The sequence below is a fragment of the Protopterus annectens genome, chromosome 14.part0 (assembly GCF_019279795.1).
Source record: "Protopterus annectens isolate FY-2018-M chromosome 14.part0, PAN1.0, whole genome shotgun sequence".
NCBI classification, from domain to species: domain Eukaryota; kingdom Metazoa; phylum Chordata; order Ceratodontiformes; family Protopteridae; genus Protopterus; species Protopterus annectens.
The window spans coordinates 278,640,488-278,652,133 of record NC_056748.1 but is presented as its reverse complement, the minus strand read 5'-3'; positions in this window follow the sequence as shown (position 1 = coordinate 278,652,133).

Sequence of the window (11,646 nt, the reverse complement as noted above, 5' to 3'; positions counted from 1 at the left end):
ACTTGTGACTGGCCTCTTTGTAGAAGTGGACTCCCCAATTCTAACTTCTTGGGTCCTCCTGTCTGTGAGCCAGGTGGCATAAGGGATTGCGCCTAATGTCTTGAGTTTGTCAACAATGCCCAAGTGGGATATGGTGCCAAATGCCTTGGCCAGGTCAAGGTAGACAGTGTGAACAATTTTGCCTTCATCTACTCATTTGATGACCTTCGCAAAGAAGTCCACCATGTTGAGTAGGCATGACTTGCCCTTAACGAAATCAAATTGGGTTTGGCCCATTGTTTGGAGGTTTACTATATCACTACTGATCATTTCCTTGATAATTCTATCCATGACTTTACATATAAGACTAGTGAGACTTATGGGTCTGTAGTTTCCAGGCTCTGTAGATGGCCCACCTTTGTGCAGAGGAATGACTGTTGCTATTCTCCATTCATGCGGCTCGAAACCTGATTGGAGGCTACAGTTAAATAGCAATTTCAGAGGGCCTGATAGGTCATCTTTCATGCTGTTTAGAAGGCATCCTGGGATATTGTCTGGGCCCATTGATACAGTGTCCTTGGGCTTGGAGAGTGCATCGAGGACCTGTTCCCTAGTAATAGCAGGAGGTGTTATATTTGATAGTATATTTCCTGAGGAAAGGTTGAGGGGGAGACCGGGGTAAAGTTGGAGCTGAATTTGTTGACCAGTAGGTTTCTTATATCTTCTGGCTCAGTACAGGTGGCTCATTTTCAATGAGCTCTGCATGCAATTGTGTATTGCCTTTGAGGCTGCGAACATATCTAAATAATGCCTTGTGATTGTCCTTGGCCTGGGAGGCCAAATTTACATCAACATTGGCTTTGGTAGATTTTATTTTATCTCTGAGTTTTTTGCTTAGTTCGATGAGAGTGCTTTTATCCTGCTAGGTACTGCCCCTCTTAATTTTTGCTACGATTTTCTTCCTTCTGTTATACAGCCTATTGATTTTGTGATTCCAACAGGGTGGCTTGTTTTTTGAGTTAGTTCTTTACTTCTTTCTAGTGGTTACAGCTGCCTCTATGCAGCTATTAACATGCTTGTATAGGGTTTCTTTGAACAGTTCTGTATAGTCAGAGGTGTTCTCAGAGTTTATGGTGGCTTGAAATTTTGTCAGGTTTTCACTTAATAGGAGGAAGTTGGAATATTCTAAGTTTTATTTTTACTTCAGAGGAGACCATTCTGTGGTCTGACCTTACCAGTTAAAACATTACAGTTGGGGATGTGCAGCACTCTCTTATATTAGTGAGGACCAGATCCGGTATGGTTGCACCCCTCTTTGGTGCATTGACAATCTGGTCCTGGGAGTTTGTGTTTACAAAATCCGGGAAACTCTGTGGCTGTACATTTGGTGTCAGATAGGATTCCCAGTTAATAGTGGGGTAGCTAAAGTCACTCATGAATATGGTATTGGGTTGGATGGTGAGTGTTTCCAATAAGTTTAAATACATGGTGTGGGCTTTCTGGGTCATACAGATGGATCTATAGCTTGCAATTAAGTAGTATTGGATCTTGCTTATGATGATTTGAACATGGATAAACTCAAGTACATTGTTCTGTGAGGTATATTTATTTTTGATGTAAACTGAGACACTTCCACCTTTAGTCCAAGGCACACAAACAGTCTCAAGAGCAGACAGAATGTAATGTCTATCAAACTGTTTACTTCAATACTGAATAGAGTGATTGACACTTCAGTGGGAGCTCGTGATGGTGAAAAGGATCAGGTTGTGAGCCCTACTAAGGTGAACTTTAAAGCAGATAATTTGATGACCTCTAGTGCTTTTTTACATCTTTGACTGCCAGAACCTATAGCAGTGAAAGAACAAAGTTCACACAGCAGAGGCAGACAGGGGTGGAAAAGGACACTATTAACTGGTCAGCTGGAGGTTGGCCCAGCTGTATGCAGTCAAAGTCCCACAGACCTAGTAGTGAACACCTCCTATATGTATTAACCAATGAACAATAGGATTTTCTTACACCTGATTTTTCTAGTAGTCTTCACCCTAGTGCTTCCTATAGCAATATTTTTATACAGGCACAATGTAGGCCACAAAGGCATGAGGAAATCCAATATATGGAAAGCTTAGTGTAAACAGGCTACATGTTTTGTGGAGATGGGTGGAAAATGGATCATGTGAAGAAACCTTCCCAGACACAAGAAGAACATATAAACTTCACATAGACAGGTCATGACTGAACTCAGTACTTATGGAGCTCTAAGATAGAAATACCATCACACCACTTACATCTGCATATATGGGGCAATGTCTACATACTCTGTCAGTTCTTTTTCCTCATGCAAATGACTTACTTTTTGCTTCACTAATTTGTTACTAAGTTTGTTCACTTAATCCATTTTCCTAATTTGATATGTTATATCCAAGTTCATTACTTTAACATCTTCTAGGATTTCAGTCAGCTCAAAGAATGTTTTAATAACTTTAGCTGCATTCAGCAAACATCTGCCCAGGAGACTCACTCAGGCTGCCTTTTTTGCCTTTTCTACAAAACTGAAGACTGCCTTTCCTGACTGAGATTCAATCCTTTGACCAAGTGTGGATGATCCAAACCCTTATAAAATGTTTTGCCAAGTCAAAATTACAATGGATGAACAAGAAAAATGGAAAAAAAGCAATGACTTCCATTCACTTGTTTCTGTTTCTAGATAACCTACAAACGTAAGCAACTTAACTGATCAAGACCAAACTTAGTTTAGTTTTGTGAAGAGCAGGTCCCACTTCTTGAACCTAGTGGGTCTATTTTATAAATTCAAATGCTTAAATGTTTGATCTAACTTTAGTGATCAAACATTTACATGTTCAAATATATTAAAAATTAATATTTGAAAGAAAAAACTAAAAGTAAAGGGTTTAAGCAGGGGGCAAGCCTCCCTGCACCCTCCACACCCCCGCTACTTAAATATTCCAACTCTGAGATCAGACTTCAACATTGCGCTACAGTGTAGGAAATGGGAAATTTTCCATTTCCGCACTGTAGCACACTGGAGTTGGTATATTTAAGTAGCGAGGGGTGTGGGGTGCAGGGGGGCTTGCCCCCCTGCTTACACCCTTTAGTTTTACTTTTTTTAAAAAAATTTTTAATATATTTGAACCTATGAAATGTTCGATTACTAAAGTTCGATCTTTAGTGATTTGAACATTTAAGTGTTTGAATATATAAAATAGACCCAACCTAGTAAGCTCCTTTGAAAAGGCTGCAGAGGCTGTGGACAGAGGTCACACTCTATGGGCTGCTTATCTTGATCTGGCCAAGGCTTTTGACAGTATTCCCCATGCTTGCCATGTTGATTATTTAAACCGTAATGGTTTTCTTTGAAAGACATTCAGGCATTGAAAATCTGCCCTCAGCAAGCAGGCACTTATGACACCTTTGTCCAGAGTCTTCTTCCTACAATTTAAGACCATCTCTTCATAGTAGCTCTAAGATGGGAATGTAAGAAGCTTGGTGATGCCCTGACTACTTTCACTCTTTGTGCAAACTTTCAGGATAGAAAAAACAAAACTGCGTAAGACATTAATGGTACTGGAAATACTTTTGTTAATTGCTGATAAAGGAAAAGGAAGAAGCAGAAGTGGTTGGAAGTGAAGTGGCAGAGGTGAAGGAATGGTACAGGTGACAGGCAAAAGTGTGGTTCATACTGAGGATGACAAAGTGATATATACTCAAACTCCAACTATTCTCTGTTTCATATCGCCTAATTAGAGGTGTTCTCTGACTTACAAAGCCATGTCTGACCCAGCTCTGTTAGAAATGCTACATCTAAAGAAATCCCAATCCCTCCACACCGCACACTCCAGAAACCTCAACTTCATTACCACAAGCAACAAAATATGCTGGAGGGACAGGTTCAAAACCCAGAGACTGCCCATGCTAAGGAATAGACTTCCCATACATATCAAACAGACACCTCACTGGCCCTCTTCAAGAGAAGTCTTGATGAGTGGATGGGAAATAGAAAATTCACCCCGGGATCACTCCAGTGGCTCTACTCAACAGTGGCACTGGGAACTAAGGTCGGGTGGCATGATGCCAGATTAATCCTATGGGCTAGTCTTGTAAAGGCTCCAGAGCCATTAGCCTTGTACACTCCTATGAACCTATGAACAACACCAGGTATTAGAAGCCTTTCATTTGTTCCTTCCAAAGGGTCTGTTTTATGTGATGTATTAACCGATTTGAGACTGTTTATGCATAACATTTCATTGAAAATGCAGTATGGTGGCGGTGATAGTTTCCAGAGTACTGTGTTCAGAAAGCCTAGTCAATTTGTTCCAGTGAATACACCACTAGTAGAAACCTTTTTTGAAGTTATGTGAGCAAGATATGTGTGATCTGCGAAAGAAAAAGCATCGTAAGGGTTTTTATATTTTAACAGATGCACAGTTTAAGGCTATTTCTAATTTGATTCTCATGGACAGTATTTGTATAACAGGAGGAGATAAAGGAGGTGGTTTACTATCAAAATTTCGAACCGCACTCCGTCGACTGTACTATCGTCGAACACGGAAGTTCGAAAACGGTAATGTCGATGTCAAAAAAACAATCTAGGAATGGGTTTTAACATGGGTCGAGGTAGGGGAGATGTTTGTAGTTTGGAATAATACTGAACACCTACCTCGGCCCATGTTAAAACCCATTCCTAGATTGTTTTTTTGACATCGACATTACCGTTTTTGAACTTCCGTGTTCGACGATAGTACAGTCGACGGAGTGCGGTTCGAAATTTTGATAGTAAACCAAAGGAGGTGCCATAGTTGTTATAGACACATCTGTGTATCATACCAGTATGCTTAACATGTTTAGTGATGATTCTAGTTGCTTGCTCTAAATCAGATGTTGATAAGTTCATAGCTGATATTTATTCAGCTGTACATGATTTATTAATAGAAGGTATCATAAGTAGGGACTTATGAGTATTTTTTGGTTGAATTTCTGACCATTCCTGAGATTTATGGCCTCCCTAAAATACACAAATGGATGGATAATGCGCCAATGAGGCTACCTCCAGTACTGAATAGAGTAAATACTGTTTTAAGAGCTACTAAACATTTTTTGTCATCCCTGTTTGAATGGTCTTCAAATTACAGTAATGATGATTATTTACTGGTTACTATGGATGTGGTATCCCTGTTTACAGTGATAGCAAATACATGGATTGAATATGTTACTCTTTTTATCTAACTATTCAGATTATAACACTGATTTACTTGACATAATTCCAAATAACAATATGTTTGTTTTTGATGAGAAGTTCTACATCCAAAGGGTTGGCGTTGCGATGGGCACTGTGTGGCAATAGCGATGCAAATGTAGTGCTTGCTTATTGGGAATTGTTGCATGTATTTGAAAAGAGCAGCTTTTTCTTGCAGTTTATCCTGTACTATGTACGATTTCTAGTTTTTTTTTGTTTTTTTTTATCTGGACTGGCCCAGTTTCCTTATTGCATGACTTTGTTGAATATCTACATAAGACCACCATTTTTTTTACATTTTACCATGTATGTTTCCTCTGTGAGTGTTGAATTCTTAGATTAGATTAGATTAGATTCTGAGTGTTACTAGAACCCTGACTGGGTTAGACACAAAAGTTTATAAGAAGCCATGTAAAAAATTTAGTACTTTGCTTAGGCAAAGTATGCATCCTCAACATATTCCAAGGAACGTTTTGAAAGTTCAGTGTTATAGATATGCTAGACTTAATGCTAGTGATACCAATATGATGTCATCCTTAAGGAGCTTACTAATGAGTTTGTTATTAGAGGTTACTCCGAGCAGGAGATTAGCATAGCCTGGGATGAGGTTTTGTCCCACAGAAAAGATCTTGCTAGACCGCATTTTTCTAAATATGGTAATGAGTCAGTTGTGACTGCTAATGGGACTAAAGGTACCTTGAGGATGTGTATCACCTAGTCTAATGATTTTTGCCAGATTTGTGATACTGTTTGGAAATACTGGTACATTCTTAACATTTGATGAGAGATATAAGGGGATACTTGATGACATGGGTCTATATCAGATTATTGAAGTTTTACTACTTCGAATCATTAAACATCGAACCTTAGTGATCGAAGAAGTAAAACCTCGAAATCCAATAAAAACATTTTAAAAAAAAAAAAAAAATAACAAAAGGGTACAAGCAGGGGGGCAAGCACCACTGATCCCCCCACTACTTAAATATACCAACTCTGAGATCGCGCTGCAGTGTAGGAAATGGAAATCGTCAGCTTCCGCACTGTATTGCACTGAAGTGCAATCTCGGAGTTGGTATATTTAAGTAGCGGGGAGTGTGGTGGGTGCAGTTCCTACACCCTTTTGTTTGGTTTTTTTTTTTTTGGTTTTTAAAATGTTTTTAATCGGATTTCGAGGTTTTATTACTTCGATCACTAAGGTCCAATGTTTAGTGATTTGAAGAAGTAAAACTTTGATAATCTGATATAGACCCGATGACATCACTAGGTTTTATTTTAAGAAAAATAACTCTTGAAAGAAAATGTTAAGCTACAAGTCTTTTAACAGGGTTATGTATATATCTGATATGGTTGGTACATATCCTTGTGGATCTTGTAACATGTGTAAATATATTTGGGATTCGGATACCTTTGTACATCCTAACACAAATAAACATAAAATAAATTCTTGCAAACTGCAAAAGTTGTGATCCGGTTTATCTGGTGTTTTGTACCTTATGTGAATGTTTTTATGTTGGTAAAACAAATACGGCATTAAGAGATTGCATATGTGAACACATTTTATAGTATTAATAAACAAGACAGGAAGAATGGTTTATCTAAACATGTTTTAACTGCTGGTAATGATCATAATTTTAAATTCTCTGTGTTGGAGTTGCTTAAAGTATGCATTAGACATGATGATAAAACAAAAACAGAATGTACTGACACTAAGTGGATACTGAAGCTAAGAGTTGATAATGGTAAAGGGCTTAATGAGTATAGCCCGTTAAAACCACTGCTGAAATCATGTGGTTATTAGAGGTAAATTTGAAGCACTGTATTTAGCATTTGAGTACTTTATTTAGATCTGAAGAAGCGCCTGAAGAGGGCATGAAAGTGGTAATCTTTTATCTTTATTTTATATTTTTACTTATTAAGTATTCCCAAAAGCACACAAACTGTAGACAAAACACTGAAATGATTCACAGCAACAAATAACTTTTAATAATAAAATCCAATAAAAACTGAGCACTTTTGTCTGTCAAATGTCAAAGATTTCTTCAGAAGGGAAGGAGCAGGAAACAGTGCCAACTCTGATACAGTCAATGTTATGATGTAATAGGTCAATGAGTTCCCATATGAAAGAGCAATGGATGATGCAGGATACAGCTGAAGAGAATATGTCACAGGAAGATGTTCTGGAACTTTCTGTAGAATGCTCACAGGAATTAAAGAACAAAGATCACGCCCTTGTTTGGAAGAAAATGATCTAAAGGAAGAGTTGTTTGATTTAATGAAATGGATATTAAGACTGTTGAAGGAAATAGATGAGAGAAAGTCAGTAAGACCCAAAACGTTAGAAGTCTGTTAAAATGAATGAACACAGTAATCAAGACTATTAACAAACGTTTGTGATATAACATACGTAAATGGGATATATTACCGTGCAGCTAAATTAACAATAGATAAAGTCTTACCATAAAAATACAGGTCAATAAGGGAAATGAAGTGAGGAAATGAAATGCCAATATGAAAGTATCAAATACAGAAGTCTATAAAGCCATTAAGACAAGGTGTCACTGTTAGAACAGTACAAAAGAGGGCACATATAAATAAAATACTTAGACAGATGTGATAAAAGCAACATGCAGTATCAGAACATAGCAGGATCTATCATAGACTATTGCAAATAATAAACTAGAGAGATCAGCACAGGTAGGAAAACTTAGAAGATATATAGATAAAGATGAAGTTCAAGTACAAAATAAGCAATTTATTAATGACCCAAAAAAGTTGTATAGAAAACTGGAAGACAAAGCAAAAGGAATAGAAACGTCACCAAAAAAAATAAGAAGAAATAGACACATTTTTAGAGCAATATCTATGAAGACCATGAGGAACATAACAAAGATACTGAATGGATAGAAGAAGTAAAAGAAACTGTGGGAAGTTTAAAATGTACAGGATATGAAATGGGATGAAGTAACAGCCAGAGAAATTGAAACAAGGCCAAGATGCAGTACCTAACTTCTGGCTAAAAGTATTAACGCCTTTACACAAAGATTTAGTCCTGAGTAAGAACTACTTATATGCACCCAAACAGACACAAACCTGGTGAACAACAGGAAAAATGATATTCTTCCTTTAAAAGTAAACCTCCAAGTTATCCTAAAAACTATAGACTAATAACTTACCTTCTGATGACATATAAACTGTACGCTGTCATTGATGCCGACAGAGTTTATAGTCATTTAGAAGAAAACTCAGTCATGGCAATAGAAGAAAAGGGTAACAAAATAAAGTCAGATGAAACAAAGGATCAGTTGTTAAATAAACTGATAATGGGGAACTGTAAAAAAGGGAAGAATGTAAGTATAGCATGGATTGACTACAAAAAAAATTTGACAGTATTTCGCATTCATGGATAAAAGAGTGCCTAAAAATGTTTAAGGTACAACCTATACTGATCAGTTACATTACAGTGACCATGAAACAGTGGCAAACCACTTTTCAGTTAAGCCACGATAAAAGACAAGTTATTATTCCAGGGATAACAATTCAAAGGGGAAAAAGGGTAGGAATTAAATAATTTATGTAGGTTACATGATATAGAGCAATATATATGTGAAGTATAATGTTTATAATGTTTGTTAATATTCCCTATGTCACAAGTGATAATTCAATAAACGTTAAAAAAAAAAAAAAAAAAAAAAAAACATTTCAAAGGAGGATATTCCAGGGTGATTCTTTGTCACCATTGCTCTTTTGTCTTGCCCTTAGCCCATTGACATATTAAGCTGTCTACTTACCAGATTAGGTCATGGCTACAATATGGCTCCCAGAAAACAACAAAGGTTAAAGACTTCTCATCTTCTTTTTGTGGATGATTTAAAACTGTATAGGTCATCAGATGAGGAGCTGAAGGCACAATTGCAAGTGGTCAAAACCTTCTATGATGATATAAGAATGTAATTTGGTCTTGATAAATGTGCAAAAGTAACATTTAACACAGGAAAGCTGCAGCACCAAGAAAATGTCATTCTGGGACAGGAATGTGATATAAAGGAACATAAGCAGGAGAGAGTATATACATATTTGAGAATTAATGACGGATCAACAGTAAAACATGAACAAATGTGAACAAAACTCATAAGGAATATTTCAGAAGACTAAAATTAATACTGAAAACAGCCCTGACATCAAGGAATAAAGTCCAAACTATAAACCATTTTGATCTTCCTGTTCTAACTTTCAGTTTTGGGTTGATTGACTGGCCTAAACGGTATTAGATCAGTTGAACAGGAAAATAAGAAAATGTTTCATGCTTATATGATTTATAAAAATCAGTGTATAGCAAGACTATATATTCCCCATTCTGAAGGAGATATGGGCCTCCTCAAAATTGATTATACGTATAGATCTGCAGTTGTAGGACTGCATACATTTCTGCTGACCTCACAAGATCCAAACATAGTGAAAGTTTTAAAAAACATGAGAATAAGTCTAAGATGACTTTCCTGCTTTGTTTAGCGGAAACATATTGGTGTCAAGTGGGAATTTAAACCAAACCAGAAGTAGACAAAAATCAAGCAGCAACTGAATATGCCAAAAAAAAAAAATAAATAACAGAAAGAATATAAGGAGAAAGATCAGATGAGAAGGCAAGAAATGTAGAAAAGGCATAAATATAGCTGCAAATACAGAAAACTCCTGGAACAACCTCCTGTTGATCAGGATCTGATACAGGAATGGTTAAGGAGAGGTGAATTTAAACCAAAGGATGAAAGGTTGATATTGGCAGCCCAGGAAAGTTGACTACATACACATTGGTTTACAAAGGCCATTGAGCATGTGGGAGAAACAAATGCAGGTTCTGTAAAACATAACTAGAAACAGTTGAACATCTTGTTGCTGGGTGTGATACACTAATGACAGAGGGCCTGTTTATTGAAAGGCATAAAAAAACAAGACTGTTGCATTGGGGATTGTGCAAACATTATAATAAAGTAGCTGAGAAGCACTGGAAACATGAGTCACAAAGCATTACAGAGAATGGTGAAGTTTGTATCACATGGGATTACCCATTCCCACTGTTTAAAAAAAATAGAGAAAACCAGGTATAATAGTCCATGAAAAGAAGACAAAAGTAACACTGATCATTGAAATTGCTACACCCAGTGATTACAGGATCTTTTCCATTCGATTCTTGGCTGGAATGCCTTCTGTGTGGAGTCTGCATGTCCTCCCCGTGGTCGAGTGGCGTTCGAATGACATGCGTGAATGGGCGTGCCTTTGTTGAAGGTTGAGCATCAAGCTGGCACCTCGGCACTGTAAAAATCTACTGCCAATCATTAGTAGACTGGAGTTCCACCGTGGCGACCCCTAACTGGGAAAAGCTGAAAGAAGAACATGTACAGACAGACATAAAGTCATAAAATACCAGGTTTTGCAGGCAGAAATGAGGGCAATGTGGAAGACGTATACCCAGACACTTTCTATAGTAGTAGGAGCAATGGGGTCATATAAAAAAGAATTTACAGTCATATTTAGATATGCTACTGATACATGTAACTCCTTATTAGTTGCAGGAGTCAGTTCTGGGCACACTGCGGGTGCTGCAAATAGCACTTTTGGCTAACATCAAAGATTTAAACAATACTAATTTCATGTACTTTTATCATACTATGACTTATGAATGGGGTCCATTCCTGTCATGGTATTAGAAACCCAAAAGACTTGGAGAAATAAAATCTAGTGAAACCAAATTAGTTAGCATCATTAATGGAAAATACAACTGCCTACAGCTGGATCTGATGGGTCTTTACCATGTTTAGGTGTTACAGCCACCAACATTTCTTCCAGGAAGTTGGTGCTTCTCCTCCTTTTAATAAGTTGCCTATAAAAAGCCTATAGCTGAACACTGAGCTTCTGTGTGCTCTAGTATTACTGTTTGTCCTGTGAGCATCGTGCAGATACTCCATATTTCTCTTTAAGTCCACAGTGACATCTTAGAATTTATGTGCTCATAGTGTGCACAGAGTGACACAAGTCATGCCTGACCCAAAAATCTAAGCTTCTTATTTATTACTTTCTAATAATGGTTTAAAGTATTAAAAGCGAATAAATAAAAAACAGACAGGCAGGCGGTATAAAATAAAATATTCACTTTTCAGTTTTACTTTCTTTTTACTGGCTTCTGTGCCATATTTTCTATTTTGTTTAATGGTTTAAAGTGTGTTTGCTCTGTAATAGCTTACAGTGAGGTCAATCCTTCTCTCAGATCAGCTACCTACAATATAGTTATTCTCTATTAGCCAGTGGAATCCCCCATAATCCTACTTTTTTTTTTTTTTTTTTGTAATAATATTTTATCGTCCTTCTGTGTTTAATCTTCGCTCCATAAGAAAATGCACTTAGTCACATCCTCTCATAAACTA